Here is a 19,718-nt window from a genome sequence, read left to right as displayed (position 1 = left end):
AATATTTGGTTAAGGTTGAGCTCATTTCATTTTGCTGAAATATGCATAAACACCTTGAATTTTGTGAATAAATAGTTCACTGCTCCCAACTATGGTTTTGTGGCAGTAGAGAATAGAACATACTTAGCAGTTTGGAAACAGATAAAACTAATTAAATATACCCATTGTTTTTTGTATTTACTCATTAAAAAAAAGTTGTAGGCACACGTTTCAAATTAATAACACAATTCAACTCTGCGAGTACTTTTATAAACAAACAACTATTAGGAAATTTTCTTTGGCAAAAGTTAAGAAAAATATTTGGTTAAGGTTGAGCTCATTTCGTTTTGCTGGAATATCCATAAACACCTTGAATTTTGTGAATAAATAGTCCACTGCTCCCAACTATGGTTTTGTGGCAGTAGAGAATAGAACATACTTAGCAGTTTGGAAACAGATAAAACTGATTAAATATACCCATTGTTTTTTTGTATTTACTCATTAAAAAAAAGTTGTAGGCACACGTTTCAAATTAATAACACAGTTCAACTCTGCGAGTACTTTTATAAACAAACAATTATTAGGAAATTTTCTTTGGCAAAAGTTAAGAAAAATATTTGGTTAAGGTTGAGATCATTTCGTTTTGCTGGAATATGCATAAACACCGTGAATTTTGTGAATAAATAGTTCACTGCTCCAACTATGGTTTTGTAGCAGTAGAGAATAGAACATACTTAGCAATTTGGAAACAGATAAAACTAATTAAATATACCCATTGTTTTTTTGTATTTACTCATTAAAAAAAGTTGTAGGCACACGTTTCAAATTAATAACACAATTCAACTCTGCGAGTACTTTTATAAACAAACAACTATTAGGAAATTTTCTTTGGCAAAAGTTAAGAAAAATATTTGGTTAAGGTTGAGATCATTTCGTTTTGCTGGAATATGCATAAACACCGTGAATTTTGTGAATAAATAGTCCACTGCTCCCAACTATGGTTTTGTAGCAGTAGAGAATAGAACATACTTAGCAATTTGGAAACAGATAAAACTAATTAAATATACCCATTGTTTTTTTGTATTTACTCATTAAAAAAAAGTTGTAGGCACACGTTTCAAATTAATAACACAATTCAACTCTGCGAGTACTTTTATAAACAAACAACTATTAGGAAATTTTCTTTGGCAAAAGTTAAGAAAAATATTTGGTTAAGGTTGAGCTCATTTCGTTTTGCTGGAATATGCATAAACACCTTGAATTTTGTGAATAAATAGTCCACTGCTCCCAACTATGGTTTTGTGGCAGTAGAGAATAGAACATACTTAGCAATTTGGAAACAGATAAAACTAATTAAATATACCCATTGTTTTTTTGTATTTACTCATTAAAAAAAAGTTGTAGGCACACGTTTCAAATTAATAACACAATTCAACTCTGCGAGTACTTTTATAAACAAACAACTATTAGGAAATTTTCTTTGGCAAAAGTTAAGAAAAATATTTGGTTAAGGTTGAGATCATTTCGTTTTGCTGGAATATGCATAAACACCGTGAATTTTGTGAATAAATAGTCCACTGCTCCCAACTATGGTTTTGTAGCAGTAGAGAATAGAACATACTTAGCAATTTGGAAACAGATAAAACTAATTAAATATACCCATTGTTTTTTTGTATTTACTCATTAAAAAAAAGTTGTAGGCACACGTTTCAAATTAATAAGACAGTTCAACTCTGCGAGTACTTTTATAAACAAACAATTATTAGGAAATTTTCTTTGGCAAAAGTTAAGAAAAATATTTGGTTAAGGTTGAGCTCATTTCGTTTTGCTGGAATATGCATAAACACCTTGAATTTTGTGAATAAATAGTTCACTGCTCCAACTATGGTTTTGTAGCAGTAGAGAATAGAACATACTTAGCAGTTTGGAAACAGATAAAACTAATTAAATATACCCATTGTTTTTTTGTATTTACTCATTAAAAAAAGTTGTAGGCACACGTTTCAAATTAATAACACAATTCAGCTCTGCGAGTACTTTTATAAACAAACAATTATTAGGAAATTTTCTTTGGCAAAAGTTAAGAAAAATATTTGGTTAAGGTTGAGCTCATTTCATTTTGCTGGAATATGCATAAACACCTTGAATTTTGTGAATAAATAGTTGACTGCTCCCAACTATGGTTTTGTGGCAGTAGAGAATAGAACATACTAAGCAGTTTGGAAACAGATAAAACTAATTAAATATATCCATTGTTTTTTTTGTATTTACTCATTAAAAAAAAGTTGTAGGCACACGTTTCAAATTAATAACACAATTCAACTCTGCGAGCACTTTTATAAACAAACAATTATTAGGAAATTTTCTTTGGCAAAAGTTAAGAAAAATATTTGGTTAAGGTTGAGCTCATTATGTTTTGCTGGAATATGCATAAACACCTTGAATTTTGTGAATAAATAGTTCACTGCTCCCAACTATGGTTTTGTGGCAGTAGAGAATAGAACATACTTAGCAGTTTGGAAACAGATAAAACTAATTAAATATACCCATTGTTTTTTTGTATTTACTCATTAAAAAAAAGTTGTAGGCACACGTTTCAAATTAATAACACAGTTCAACTCTGCGAGTACTTTTATAAACAAACAATTATTAGGAAATTTTCTTTGGCAAAAGTTAAGAAAAATATTTGGTTAAGGTTGAGCTCATTTCGTTTTGCTAGAATATGCATAAACACCATGAATTTTGTGAATAAATAGTTCACTGCTCCAACTATGGTTTTGTAGCAGTAGGGAATAGAACACACTTAGCAGTTTGGAAACAGATAAAACTAATTAAATATACCCATTGTTTTTTTGTATTTACTCATTAAAAAAAAGTTGTAGGCACACGTTTCAAATTAATAACACAATTCAACTCTGCGAGTACTTTTATAAACAAACAATTATTAGGAAATTTTCTTTGGCAAAAGTTAAGAAAAATATTTGGTTAAGGTTGAGCTCATTTCATTTTGCTGGAATATGCATAAACACCTTGAATTTTGTGAATAAATAGTTCACTGCTCCCAACTATGGTTTTGTGGCAGTAGAGAATAGAACATACTTAGCAGTTTGGAAACAGATAAAACTAATTAAATATACCCATTGTTTTTTTGTATTTACTCATTAAAAAAAGTTGTAGGCACACGTTTCAAATTAATAACACAGTTCAACTCTGCGAGTACTTTTATAAACAAACAATTATTAGGAAATTTTCTTTGGCAAAAGTTAAGAATAATATTTGGTTAAGGTTGAGCTCATTTCGTTTTGCTGGAATATGCATAAACACCATGAATTTTGTGAATAAATAGTTCACTGCTCCAACTATGGTTTTGTAGCAGTAGGGAATAGAACACACTTAGCAGTTTGGAAACAGATAAAACTAATTAAATATACCCATTGTTTTTTTGTATTTACTCATTAAAAAAAAGTTGTAGGCACACGTTTCAAATTAATAACACAATTCAACTCTGCGAGTACTTTTATAAACAAACAATTATTAGGAAATTTTCTTTGGCAAAAGTTAAGAAAAATATTTGGTTAAGGTTGAGCTCATTTCATTTTGCTGGAATATGCATAAACACCTTGAATTTTGTGAATAAATAGTTCACTGCTCCCAACTATGGTTTTGTGGCAGTAGAGAATAGAACATACTTAGCAGTTTGGAAACAGATAAAACTAATTAAATATACCCATTGTTTTTTTGTATTTACTCATTAATAGAAAGTTGTAGGCACACGTTTCAAATTAATAACACAATTCAACTCTGCGAGTACTTTTATAAACAAACAATTATTAGGAAATTTTCTTTGGCAAACGTTTCAAATTAATAACACAATTCAACTCTGCGAGTACTTTTATAAAAAAACAATTATTAGGAAATTTTCTTTGGCAAAAGTTAAGAAAAATATTTGGTTAAGGTTGAGCTCATTCCATTTTGCTGGAATATGCATAAATACCTTGAAATTTGTGAATAAATAGTTCACTGCTGCCAGCTATGGTTTTGTGGCAGTAGAGAATAGAACATACTAAGCAGTTTGGAAACAGATAAAACTAATTAAATATACCCATTGTTTTTTTGTATTTACTCATTAAAAAAAAAAGTTGTAGGCACACGTTTAAAATTAATAACACAATTCAACTCTGCGAGCACTTTTATAAACAAACAATTATTAGGAAATTTTCTTTGGCAAAAGTTAAGAAAAATATTTGGATAAGGTTGAGCTCATTTCATTTTGCTGGAATATGCATAAATACCTTGACATTTGTGAATAAATAGTTCACTGCTCCCAACTATGGTTCCGTGGCAGTAGAGAATAGAACATACTAAGCAGTTTGGAAACAGATAAAACTAATTAAATATACCCATTGTTTTTTTGTATTTACTCATTAAAAAAAAGTTGTAGGCACACGTTTCAAATTAATAACACAATTCAACTCTGCGAGTACTTTTATAAACAAACAATTATTAGGAAATTTTCTTTGGCAAAAGTTAAGAAAAATATTTGGTTAAGGTTGAGCTCATTCCATTTTGCTGGAATATGCATAAATACCTTGAAATTTGTGAATAAATAGTTCACTGCTCCCACTGTGGTTTTGTGGAAGTAGAGAATAGAACATAATAAGCAGTTTGGAAACAGATAAAACTAATTAAATATACCCATTGTTTTTTTGTATTTACTCATTAAAAAAAAAGTTGTAGGCACACGTTTCAAATTAATAACACAATTCAACTCTGCGAGTACTTTTATAAACAAACAATTATTAGGAAATTTTCTTTGGCAAAAGTTAAGAAAAATATTTGGTTAAGGTTGATCTCATTACGTTTTGCTGGAATATGCATAAACACCTTGAATTTTGTGAATAAATAGTTCACTGCTCCTAACTATGGTTTTGTGGCAGTAGAGAATAGAACATAATAAGCAGTTTGGAAACAGATAAAACTAATTAAATATACCCATTGTTTTTTTGTATTTACTCATTAAAAAAAAGTTGTAGGCACACGCTTCAAATTAATAACACAATTCAACTCTGCGAGTACTTTTATAAACAAACAATTATTAGGAAATTTTCTTTGGCAAAAGTTAAGAATAATATTTGGTTAAGGTTGAGCTCATTTCGTTTTGCTGGAATATGCATAAACACCTTGAATTTTGTGAATAAATAGTTCACTGCTCCCAACTATGGTTTTGCGGCAGTAGAGAATAGAACATACTTAGCAGTTTGGAAACAGATAAAACTAATTAAATATACCCATTGTTTTTTGTATTTACTCATTAAAAACAAGTTGTAGGCACACGTTTCAAATTAATAACACAGTTCAACTCTGCGAATACTTTTATAAACAAACAATTATTAGGAAATTTTCTTTGGCAAAAGTTAAGAAAAATATTTGGTTAAGGTTGAGCTCATTTCATTTTGCTGGAATATGCATAAACACCTTGAATTTTGTGAATAAATAGTTCACTGCTCCCAACTATGGTTTTGCGGCAGTAGAGAATAGAACATACTTAGCAGTTTGGAAACAGATAAAACTAATTAAATATACCCATTGTTTTTTGTATTTACTCATTAAAAACAAGTTGTAGGCACACGTTTCAAATTAATAACACAGTTCAACTCTGCGAATACTTTTATAAACAAACAATTATTAGGAAATTTTCTTTGGCAAAAGTTAAGAAAAATATTTGGTTAAGGTTGAGCTCATTTCATTTTGCTGGAATATGCATAAACACCTTGAATTTTGTGAATAAATAGTTCACTGCTCCCAACTATGGTTTTGCGGCAGTAGAGAATAGAACATACTTAGCAGTTTGGAAACAGATAAAACTAATTAAATATACCCATTGTTTTTTGTATTTACTCATTAAAAACAAGTTGTAGGCACACGTTTCAAATTAATAACACAGTTCAACTCTGCGAATACTTTTATAAACAAACAATTATTAGGAAATTTTCTTTGGCAAAAGTTAAGAAAAATATTTGGTTAAGGTTGAGCTCATTTCATTTTGCTGGAATATGCATAAACACCTTGAATTTTGTGAATAAATAGTTCACTGCTCCCAACTATGGTTTTGCGGCAGTAGAGAATAGAACATACTTAGCAGTTTGGAAACAGATAAAACTAATTAAATATACCCATTGTTTTTTGTATTTACTCATTAAAAACAAGTTGTAGGCACACGTTTCAAATTAATAACACAGTTCAACTCTGCGAATACTTTTATAAACAAACAATTATTAGGAAATTTTCTTTGGCAAAAGTTAAGAAAAATATTTGGTTAAGGTTGAGCTCATTTCATTTTGCTGGAATATGCATAAACACCTTGAATTTTGTGAATAAATAGTTCACTGCTCCCAACTATGGTTTTGTGGCAGTAGAGAATAGAACATACTTAGCAGTTTGGAAACAGATAAAACTAATTAAATATATCCATTGTTTTTTTGTATTTACTCATTAAAAAAAGTTGTAGGCACACGTTTCAAATTAATAACACAGTTCAACTCTGCGAGTACTTTTATAAACAAACAATTATTAGGAAATTTTCTTTGGCAAAAGTTAAGAATAATATTTGGTTAAGGTTGAGCTCATTTCGTTTTGCTGGAATATGCATAAACACCATGAATTTTGTGAATAAATAGTTCACTGCTCCAACTATGGTTTTGTAGCAGTAGGGAATAGAACACACTTAGCAGTTTGGAAACAGATAAAACTAATTAAATATACCCATTGTTTTTTTGTATTTACTCATTAAAAAAAAGTTGTAGGCACACGTTTCAAATTAATAACACAATTCAACTCTGCGAGTACTTTTATAAACAAACAATTATTAGGAAATTTTCTTTGGCAAAAGTTAAGAAAAATATTTGGTTAAGGTTGAGCTCATTTCATTTTGCTGGAATATGCATAAACACCTTGAATTTTGTGAATAAATAGTTCACTGCTCCCAACTATGGTTTTGTGGCAGTAGAGAATAGAACATACTTAGCAGTTTGGAAACAGATAAAACTAATTAAATATACCCATTGTTTTTTTGTATTTACTCATTAATAAAAAGTTGTAGGCACACGTTTCAAATTAATAACACAATTCAACTCTGCGAGTACTTTTATAAACAAACAATTATTAGGAAATTTTCTTTGGCAAACGTTTCAAATTAATAACACAATTCAACTCTGCGAGTACTTTTATAAAAAAACAATTATTAGGAAATTTTCTTTGGCAAAAGTTAAGAAAAATATTTGGTTAAGGTTGAGCTCATTCCATTTTGCTGGAATATGCATAAATACCTTGAAATTTGTGAATAAATAGTTCACTGCTGCCAGCTATGGTTTTGTGGCAGTAGAGAATAGAACATACTAAGCAGTTTGGAAACAGATAAAACTAATTAAATATACCCATTGTTTTTTTGTATTTACTCATTAAAAAAAAAAGTTGTAGGCACACGTTTAAAATTAATAACACAATTCAACTCTGCGAGCACTTTTATAAACAAACAATTATTAGGAAATTTTCTTTGGCAAAAGTTAAGAAAAATATTTGGATAAGGTTGAGCTCATTTCATTTTGCTGGAATATGCATAAATACCTTGAAATTTGTGAATAAATAGTTCACTGCTCCCAACTATGGTTCCGTGGCAGTAGAGAATAGAACATACTAAGCAGTTTGGAAACAGATAAAACTAATTAAATATACCCATTGTTTTTTTGTATTTACTCATTAAAAAAAAGTTGTAGGCACACGTTTCAAATTAATAACACAATTCAACTCTGCGAGTACTTTTATAAACAAACAATTATTAGGAAATTTTCTTTGGCAAAAGTTAAGAAAAATATTTGGTTAAGGTTGAGCTCATTCCATTTTGCTGGAATATGCATAAATACCTTGAAATTTGTGAATAAATAGTTCACTGCTCCCACTGTGGTTTTGTGGAAGTAGAGAATAGAACATAATAAGCAGTTTGGAAACAGATAAAACTAATTAAATATACCCATTGTTTTTTTGTATTTACTCATTAAAAAAAAAGTTGTAGGCACACGTTTCAAATTAATAACACAATTCAACTCTGCGAGTACTTTTATAAACAAACAATTATTAGGAAATTTTCTTTGGCAAAAGTTAAGAAAAATATTTGGTTAAGGTTGATCTCATTACGTTTTGCTGGAATATGCATAAACACCTTGAATTTTGTGAATAAATAGTTCACTGCTCCCAACTATGGTTTTGTGGCAGTAGAGAATAGAACATAATAAGCAGTTTGGAAACAGATAAAACTAATTAAATATACCCATTGTTTTTTTGTATTTACTCATTAAAAAAAAGTTGTAGGCACACGCTTCAAATTAATAACACAATTCAACTCTGCGAGTACTTTTATAAACAAACAATTATTAGGAAATTTTCTTTGGCAAAAGTTAAGAAAAATATTTGGTTAAGGTTGAGCTCATTTCGTTTTGCTGGAATATGCATAAACACCTTGAATTTTGTGAATAAATAGTTCACTGCTCCCAACTATGGTTTTGTGGCAGTAGAGAATAGAACATACTAAGCAGTTTGGAAACTGATAAAACTAATTAAATATACCCATTGTGTTTTTGTATTTACTCATTAAAAAAAGTTGTAGGCACACGTTTCAAATTAATAACACAATTCAACTCTGCGTGTACTTTTATAAACGAACAATTATTAGGAAATTTTCTTTGGCAAAAGTTAAGAAAAATATTTGGATAAGGTTGAGCTCATTTCATTTTGCTGGAATATGCATAAATACCTTGAAATTTGTGAATAAATAGTTCACTGCTCCCAACTATGGTTTTGTGGCAGTAGAGAATAGAACATACTAAGCAGTTTGGAAACAGATAAAACTAATTAAATATACCCATTGTTTTTTTGTATTTTCTCATTTAAAAAAAAAAAGTTGTGGGCACACGTTTCAAATTAATAACACAATTCAATTCTGCGAGTACTTTTATAAACAAACAATTATTAGGAAATTTTCTTTGGCAAAAGTTAAGAAAAATATTTGGATAAGGTTGAGCTCATTTCATTTTGCTGGAATATGCATAAATACCTTGAAATTTGTGAATAAATAGTTCACTGCTCCCAACTATGGTTTTGTGGCAGTAGAGAATAGAACATACTTAGCAGTTTGGAAACAGATAAAACTAATTAAATATACCCATTGTTTTTTTGTATTTACTCATTTAAAAAGAAGTTGTAGGCACACGTTTCAAATTAATAACACAATTCAACTCTGCGAGTACTTTTATAAACAAACAATTATTAGGAAATTTTCTTTGGCAAAAGTTAAGAAAAATATTTGGTTAAGGTTGAGCTCATTTCATTTTGCTGGAATATGCATAAACACCTTGAATTTTGTGAATAAATAGTTCACTGCTCCCAACTATGGTTTTGTGGCAGTAGAGAATAGAACATACTTAGCAGTTTGGAAACAGATAAAACTAATTAAATATACCCATTGTTTTTTGTATTTACTCATTAAAAAAAAGTTGTAGGCACACGTTTCAAATTAATAACACAATTCAACTCTGCGAGTACTTTTATAAACAAACAACTATTAGGAAATTTTCTTTGGCAAAAGTTAAGAAAAATATTTGGTTAAGGTTGAGCTCATTTCGTTTTGCTGGAATATCCATAAACACCTTGAATTTTGTGAATAAATAGTCCACTGCTCCCAACTATGGTTTTGTGGCAGTAGAGAATAGAACATACTTAGCAGTTTGCAAACAGATAAAACTGATTAAATATACCCATTGTTTTTTTGTATTTACTCATTAAAAAAAAGTTGTAGGCACACGTTTCAAATTAATAACACAGTTCAACTCTGCGAGTACTTTTATAAACAAACAATTATTAGGAAATTTTCTTTGGCAAAAGTTAAGAAAAATATTTGGTTAAGGTTGAGATCATTTCGTTTTGCTGGAATATGCATAAACACCGTGAATTTTGTGAATAAATAGTTCACTGCTCCAACTATGGTTTTGTAGCAGTAGAGAATAGAACATACTTAGCAATTTGGAAACAGATAAAACTAATTAAATATACCCATTGTTTTTTTGTATTTACTCATTAAAAAAAAGTTGTAGGCACACGTTTCAAATTAATAACACAATTCAACTCTGCGAGTACTTTTATAAACAAACAACTATTAGGAAATTTTCTTTGGCAAAAGTTAAGAAAAATATTTGGTTAAGGTTGAGATCATTTCGTTTTGCTGGAATATGCATAAACACCGTGAATTTTGTGAATAAATAGTCCACTGCTCCCAACTATGGTTTTGTAGCAGTAGAGAATAGAACATACTTAGCAATTTGGAAACAGATAAAACTAATTAAATATACCCATTGTTTTTTTGTATTTACTCATTAAAAAAAAGTTGTAGGCACACGTTTCAACTTAATAACACAATTCAACTCTGCGAGTACTTTTATAAACAAACAACTATTAGGAAATTTTCTTTGGCAAAAGTTAAGAAAAATATTTGGTTAAGGTTGAGCTCATTTCGTTTTGCTGGAATATGCATAAACACCTTGAATTTTGTGAATAAATAGTCCACTGCTCCCAACTATGGTTTTGTGGCAGTAGAGAATAGAACATACTTAGCAATTTGGAAACAGATAAAACTAATTAAATATACCCATTGTTTTTTTGTATTTACTCATTAAAAAAAAGTTGTAGGCACACGTTTCAAATTAATAACACAATTCAACTCTGCGAGTACTTTTATAAACAAACAACTATTAGGAAATTTTCTTTGGCAAAAGTTAAGAAAAATATTTGGTTAAGGTTGAGATCATTTCGTTTTGCTGGAATATGCATAAACACCGTGAATTTTGTGAATAAATAGTCCACTGCTCCCAACTATGGTTTTGTAGCAGTAGAGAATAGAACATACTTAGCAATTTGGAAACAGATAAAACTAATTAAATATACCCATTGTTTTTTTGTATTTACTCATTAAAAAAAAGTTGTAGGCACACGTTTCAAATTAATAAGACATTTCAACTCTGCGAGTACTTTTATAAACAAACAATTATTAGGAAATTTTCTTTGGCAAAAGTTAAGAAAAATATTTGGTTAAGGTTGAGCTCATTTCGTTTTGCTGGAATATGCATAAACACCTTGAATTTTGTGAATAAATAGTTCACTGCTCCAACTATGGTTTTGTAGCAGTAGAGAATAGAACATACTTAGCAGTTTGGAAACAGATAAAACTAATTAAATATACCCATTGTTTTTTTGTATTTACTCATTAAAAAAAGTTGTAGGCACACGTTTCAAATTAATAACACAATTCAGCTCTGCGAGTACTTTTATAAACAAACAATTATTAGGAAATTTTCTTTGGCAAAAGTTAAGAAAAATATTTGGTTAAGGTTGAGCTCATTTCATTTTGCTGGAATATGCATAAACACCTTGAATTTTGTGAATAAATAGTTGACTGCTCCCAACTATGGTTTTGTGGCAGTAGAGAATAGAACATACTAAGCAGTTTGGAAACAGATAAAACTAATTAAATATATCCATTGTTTTTTTTGTATTTACTCATTAAAAAAAAGTTGTAGGCACACGTTTCAAATTAATAACACAATTCAACTCTGCGAGTACTTTTATAAACAAACAATTATTAGGAAATTTTCTTTGGCAAAAGTTAAGAAAAATATTTGGTTAAGGTTGAGCTCATTATGTTTTGCTGGAATATGCATAAACACCTTGAATTTTGTGAATAAATAGTTCACTGCTCCCAACTGTGGTTTTGTGGCAGTAGAGAATAGAACATACTTAGCAGTTTGGAAACAGATAAAACTAATTAAATATACCCATTGTTTTTTTGTATTTACTCATTAAAAAAAAGTTGTAGGCACACGTTTCAAATTAATAACACAGTTCAACTCTGCGAGTACTTTTATAAACAAACAATTATTAGGAAATTTTCTTTGGCAAAAGTTAAGAAAAATATTTGGTTAAGGTTGAGCTCATTTCGTTTTGCTAGAATATGCATAAACACCATGAATTTTGTGAATAAATAGTTCACTGCTCCAACTATGGTTTTGTAGCAGTAGGGAATAGAACACACTTAGCAGTTTGGAAACAGATAAAACTAATTAAATATACCCATTGTTTTTTTGTATTTACTCATTAAAAAAAAGTTGTAGGCACACGTTTCAAATTAATAACACAATTCAACTCTGCGAGTACTTTTATAAACAAACAATTATTAGGAAATTTTCTTTGGCAAAAGTTAAGAAAAATATTTGGTTAAGGTTGAGCTCATTTCATTTTGCTGGAATTTGCATAAACACCTTGAATTTTGTGAATAAATAGTTCACTGCTCCCAACTATGGTTTTGCGGCAGTAGAGAATAGAACATACTTAGCAGTTTGGAAACAGATAAAACTAATTAAATATAACCATTGTTTTTTGTATTTACTCATTAAAAACAAGTTGTAGGCACACGTTTCAAATTAATAACACAGTTCAACTCTGCGAATACTTTTATAAACAAACAATTAATAGGAAATTTTCTTTGGCAAAAGTTAAGAAAAATATTTGGTTAAGGTTGAGCTCATTTCATTTTGCTGGAATATGCATAAACACCTTGAATTTTGTGAATAAATAGTTCACTGCTCCCAACTATGGTTTTGTGGCAGTAGAGAATAGAACATACTTAGCAGTTTGGAAACAGATAAAACTAATTAAATATACCCATTGTTTTTTTGTATTTACTCATTAAAAAAAGTTGTAGGCACACGTTTCAAATTAATAACACAGTTCAACTCTGCGAGTACTTTTATAAACAAACAATTATTAGGAAATTTTCTTTGGCAAAAGTTAAGAATAATATTTGGTTAAGGTTGAGCTCATTTCGTTTTGCTGGAATATGCATAAACACCATGAATTTTGTGAATAAATAGTTCACTGCTCCAACTATGGTTTTGTAGCAGTAGGGAATAGAACACACTTAGCAGTTTGGAAACAGATAAAACTAATTAAATATACCCATTGTTTTTTTGTATTTACTCATTAAAAAAAAGTTGTAGGCACACGTTTCAAATTAATAACACAATTCAACTCTGCGAGTACTTTTATAAACAAACAATTATTAGGAAATTTTCTTTGGCAAAAGTTAAGAAAAATATTTGGTTAAGGTTGAGCTCATTTCATTTTGCTGGAATATGCATAAACACTTTGAATTTTGTGAATAAATAGTTCACTGCTCCCAACTATGGTTTTGTGGCAGTAGAGAATAGAACATACTTAGCAGTTTGGAAACAGATAAAACTAATTAAATATACCCATTGTTTTTTTGTATTTACTCATTAATAAAAAGTTGTAGGCACACGTTTCAAATTAATAACACAATTCAACTCTGCGAGTACTTTTATAAACAAACAATTATTAGGAAATTTTCTTTGGCAAACGTTTCAAATTAATAACACAATTCAACTCTGCGAGTACTTTTATAAAAAAACAATTATTAGGAAATTTTCTTTGGCAAAAGTTAAGAAAAATATTTGGTTAAGGTTGAGCTCATTCCATTTTGCTGGAATATGCATAAATACCTTGAAATTTGTGAATAAATAGTTCACTGCTGCCAGCTATGGTTTTGTGGCAGTAGAGAATAGAACATACTAAGCAGTTTGGAAACAGATAAAACTAATTAAATATACCCATTGTTTTTTTGTATTTACTCATTAAAAAAAAAAGTTGTAGGCACACGTTTAAAATTAATAACACAATTCAACTCTGCGAGCACTTTTATAAACAAACAATTATTAGGAAATTTTCTTTGGCAAAAGTTAAGAAAAATATTTGGATAAGGTTGAGCTCATTTCATTTTGCTGGAATATGCATAAATACCTTGAAATTTGTGAATAAATAGTTCACTGATCCCACTGTGGTTTTGTGGAAGTAGAGAATAGAACATAATAAGCAGTTTGGAAACAGATAAAACTAATTAAATATACCCATTGTTTTTTTGTATTTACTCATTAAAAAAAAAGTTGTAGGCACACGTTTCAAATTAATAACACAATTCAACTCTGCGAGTACTTTTATAAACAAACAATTATTAGGAAATTTTCTTTGGCAAAAGTTAAGAAAAATATTTGGTTAAGGTTGATCTCATTACGTTTTGCTGGAATATGCATAAACACCTTGAATTTTGTGAATAAATAGTTCACTGCTCCCAACTATGGTTTTGTGGCAGTAGAGAATAGAACATAATAAGCAGTTTGGAAACAGATAAAACTAATTAAATATACCCATTGTTTTTTTGTATTTACTCATTAAAAAAAAGTTGTAGGCACACGCTTCAAATTAATAACACAATTCAACTCTGCGAGTACTTTTATAAACAAACAATTATTAGGAAGTTTTCTTTGGCAAAAGTTAAGAAAAATATTTGGTTAAGGTTGAGCTCATTTCGTTTTGCTGGAATATGCATAAACACCCTGAATTTTGTGAATAAATAGTTCACTGCTCCCAACTATGGTTTTGTGGCAGTAGAGAATAGAACATACTAAGCAGGTTGGAAACTGATAAAACTAATTAAATATACCCATTGTGTTTTTGTATTTACTCATTAAAAAAAGTTGTAGGCACACGTTTCAAATTAATAACACAATTCAACTCTGCGTGTACTTTTATAAACGAACAATTATTAGGAAATTTTCTTTGGCAAAAGTTAAGAAAAATATTTGGATAAGGTTGAGCTCATTTCATTTTGCTGGAATATGCATAAATACCTTGAAATTTGTGAATAAATAGTTCACTGCTCCCAACTATGGTTTTGTGGCAGTAGAGAATAGAACATACTAAGCAGTTTGGAAACAGATAAAACTAATTAAATATACCCATTGTTTTTTTGTATTTTCTCATTTAAAAAAAAAAAGTTGTGGGCACACGTTTCAAATTAATAACACAATTCAATTCTGCGAGTACTTTTATAAACAAACAATTATTAGGAAATTTTCTTTGGCAAAAGTTAAGAAAAATATTTGGATAAGGTTGAGCTCATTTCATTTTGCTGGAATATGCATAAATACCTTGAAATTTGTGAATAAATAGTTCACTGCTCCCAACTATGGTTTTGTGGCAGTAGAGAATAGAACATACTTAGCAGTTTGGAAACAGATAAAACTAATTAAATATACCCATTGTTTTTTTGTATTTACTCATTAAAAAAGAAGTTGTAGGCACACGTTTCAAATTAATAACACAATTCAACTCTGCGAGTACTTTTATAAACAAACAATTATTAGGAAATTTTCTTTGGCAAAAGTTAAGAAAAATATTTGGTTAAGGTTGAGCTCATTTCATTTTGCTGGAATATGCATAAACACCTTGAATTTTGTGAATAAATAGTTCACTGCTCCCAACTATGGTTTTGTGGCAGTAGAGAATAGAACATACTTAGCAGTTTGGAAACAGATAAAACTAATTAAATATACCCATTGTTTTTTGTATTTACTCATTAAAAAAAAGTTGTAGGCACACGTTTCAAATTAATAACACAATTCAACTCTGCGAGTACTTTTATAAACAAACAACTATTAGGAAATTTTCTTTGGCAAAAGTTAAGAAAAATATTTGGTTAAGGTTGAGCTCATTTCGTTTTGCTGGAATATCCATAAACACCTTGAATTTTGTGAATAAATAGTCCACTGCTCCCAACTATGGTTTTGTGGCAGTAGAGAATAGAACATACTTAGCAGTTTGGAAACAGATAAAACTGATTAAATATACCCATTGTTTTTTTGTATTTACTCATTAAAAAAAAGTTGTAGGCACACGTTTCAAATTAATAACACAGTTCAACTCTGCGAGTACTTTTATAAACAAACAATTATTAGGAAATTTTCTTTGGCAAAAGTTAAGAAAAATATTTGGTTAAGGTTGAGATCATTTCGTTTTGCTGGAATATGCATAAACACCGTGAATTTTGTGAATAAATAGTTCACTGCTCCAACTATGGTTTTGTAGCAGTAGAGAATAGAACATACTTAGCAATTTGGAAACAGATAAAACTAATTAAATATACCCATTGTTTTTTTGTATTTACTCATTAAAAAAAAGTTGTAGGCACACGTTTCAAATTAATAACACAATTCAACTCTGCGAGTACTTTTATAAACAAACAACTATTAGGAAATTTTCTTTGGCAAAAGTTAAGAAAAATATTTGGTTAAGGTTGAGATCATTTCGTTTTGCTGGAATATGCATAAACACCGTGAATTTTGTGAATAAATAGTCCACTGCTCCCAACTATGGTTTTGTAGCAGTAGAGAATAGAACATACTTAGCAATTTGGAAACAGATAAAACTAATTAAATATACCCATTGTTTTTTTGTATTTACTCATTAAAAAAAAGTTGTAGGCACACGTTTCAACTTAATAACACAATTCAACTCTGCGAGTACTTTTATAAACAAACAACTATTAGGAAATTTTCTTTGGCAAAAGTTAAGAAAAATATTTGGTTAAGGTTGAGCTCATTTCGTTTTGCTGGAATATGCATAAACACCTTGAATTTTGTGAATAAATAGTCCACTGCTCCCAACTATGGTTTTGTGGCAGTAGAGAATAGAACATACTTAGCAATTTGGAAACAGATAAAACTAATTAAATATACCCATTGTTTTTTTGTATTTACTCATTAAAAAAAAGTTGTAGGCACACGTTTCAAATTAATAACACAATTCAACTCTGCGAGTACTTTTATAAACAAACAACTATTAGGAAATTTTCTTTGGCAAAAGTTAAGAAAAATATTTGGTTAAGGTTGAGATCATTTCGTTTTGCTGGAATATGCATAAACACCGTGAATTTTGTGAATAAATAGTCCACTGCTCCCAACTATGGTTTTGTAGCAGTAGAGAATAGAACATACTTAGCAATTTGGAAACAGATAAAACTAATTAAATATACCCATTGTTTTTTTGTATTTACTCATTAAAAAAAAGTTGTAGGCACACGTTTCAAATTAATAAGACATTTCAACTCTGCGAGTACTTTTATAAACAAACAATTATTAGGAAATTTTCTTTGGCAAAAGTTAAGAAAAATATTTGGTTAAGGTTGAGCTCATTTCGTTTTGCTGGAATATGCATAAACACCTTGAATTTTGTGAATAAATAGTTCACTGCTCCAACTATGGTTTTGTAGCAGTAGAGAATAGAACATACTTAGCAGTTTGGAAACAGATAAAACTAATTAAATATACCCATTGTTTTTTTGTATTTACTCATTAAAAAAAGTTGTAGGCACACGTTTCAAATTAATAACACAATTCAGCTCTGCGAGTACTTTTATAAACAAACAATTATTAGGAAATTTTCTTTGGCAAAAGTTAAGAAAAATATTTGGTTAAGGTTGAGCTCATTTCATTTTGCTGGAATATGCATAAACACCTTGAATTTTGTGAATAAATAGTTGACTGCTCCCAACTATGGTTTTGTGGCAGTAGAGAATAGAACATACTAAGCAGTTTGGAAACAGATAAAACTAATTAAATATATCCATTGTTTTTTTTGTATTTACTCATTAAAAAAAAGTTGTAGGCACACGTTTCAAATTAATAACACAATTCAACTCTGCGAGTACTTTTATAAACAAACAATTATTAGGAAATTTTCTTTGGCAAAAGTTAAGAAAAATATTTGGTTAAGGTTGAGCTCATTATGTTTTGCTGGAATATGCATAAACACCTTGAATTTTGTGAATAAATAGTTCACTGCTCCCAACTGTGGTTTTGTGGCAGTAGAGAATAGAACATACTTAGCAGTTTGGAAACAGATAAAACTAATTAAATATACCCATTGTTTTTTTGTATTTACTCATTAAAAAAAAGTTGTAGGCACACGTTTCAAATTAATAACACAGTTCAACTCTGCGAGTACTTTTATAAACAATTAGGAAATTTTCTTTGGCAAAAGTTAAGAAAAATATTTGGTTAAGGTTGAGCTCATTTCGTTTTGCTAGAATATGCATAAACACCATGAATTTTGTGAATAAATAGTTCACTGCTCCAACTATGGTTTTGTAGCAGTAGGGAATAGAACACACTTAGCAGTTTGGAAACAGATAAAACTAATTAAATATACCCATTGTTTTTTTGTATTTACTCATTAAAAAAAAGATGTAGGCAAACGTTTCAAATTAATAACACAATTCAACTCTGCGAGTACTTTTATAAACAAACAATTATTAGGAAATTTTCTTTGGCAAAAGTTAAGAAAAATATTTGGTTAAGGTTGAGCTCATTTCATTTTGCTGGAATATGCATAAACACTTTGAATTTTGTGAATAAATAGTTCACTGCTCCCAACTATGGTTTTGTGGCAGTAGAGAATAGAACATACTTAGCAGTTTGGAAACAGATAAAACTAATTAAATATACCCATTGTTTTTTTGTATTTACTCATTAATAAAAAGTTGTAGGCACACGTTTCAAATTAATAACACAATTCAACTCTGCGAGTACTTTTATAAACAAACAATTATTAGGAAATTTTCTTTGGCAAACGTTTCAAATTAATAACACAATTCAACTCTGCGAGTACTTTTATAAAAAAACAATTATTAGGAAATTTTCTTTGGCAAAAGTTAAGAAAAATATTTGGTTAAGGTTAAGCTCATTCCATTTTGCTGGAATATGCATAAATACCTTGAAATTTGTGAATAAATAGTTCACTGCTGCCAGCTATGGTTTTGTGGCAGTAGAGAATAGAACATACTAAGCAGTTTGGAAACAGATAAAACTAATTAAATATACCCATTGTTTTTTTGTATTTACTCATTAAAAAAAAAAGTTGTAGGCACACGTTTAAAATTAATAACACAATTCAACTCTGCGAGCACTTTTATAAACAAACAATTATTAGGAAATTTTCTTTGGCAAAAGTTAAGAAAAATATTTGGATAAGGTTGAGCTCATTTCATTTTGCTGGAATATGCATAAATACCTTGAAATTTGTGAATAAATAGTTCACTGATCCCACTGTGGTTTTGTGGAAGTAGAGAATAGAACATAATAAGCAGTTTGGAAACAGATAAAACTAATTAAATATACCCATTGTTTTTTTGTATTTACTCATTAAAAAAAAAGTTGTAGGCACACGTTTCAAATTAATAACACAATTCAACTCTGCGAGTACTTTTATAAACAAACAATTATTAGGAAATTTTCTTTGGCAAAAGTTAAGAAAAATATTTGGTTAAGGTTGATCTCATTACGTTTTGCTGGAATATGCATAAACACCTTGAATTTTGTGAATAAATAGTTCACTGCTCCCAACTATGGTTTTGTGGCAGTAGAGAATAGAACATAATAAGCAGTTTGGAAACAGATAAAACTAATTAAATATACCCATTGTTTTTTTGTATTTACTCATTAAAAAAAAGTTGTAGGCACACGTTTCAAATTAATAACACAATTCAACTCTGCGAGTACTTTTATAAACAAACAATTATTAGGAAATTTTCTTCGGCAAAAGTTAAGAAAAATATTTGGTTAAGGTTGAGCTCATTCCATTTTGCTGGAATATGCATAAATACCTTGAAATTTGTGAATAAATAGTTCACTGCTCCCACTGTGGTTTTGTGGAAGTAGAGAATAGAACATAATAAGCAGTTTGGAAACAGATAAAACTAATTAAATATACCCATTGTTTTTTTGTAT

This window comes from Eurosta solidaginis, chromosome 3, assembly GCF_040869045.1.
Source record: "Eurosta solidaginis isolate ZX-2024a chromosome 3, ASM4086904v1, whole genome shotgun sequence".
NCBI lineage: Eukaryota > Metazoa > Arthropoda > Insecta > Diptera > Tephritidae > Eurosta > Eurosta solidaginis.
This window is presented reverse-complemented; position numbering follows the sequence as displayed.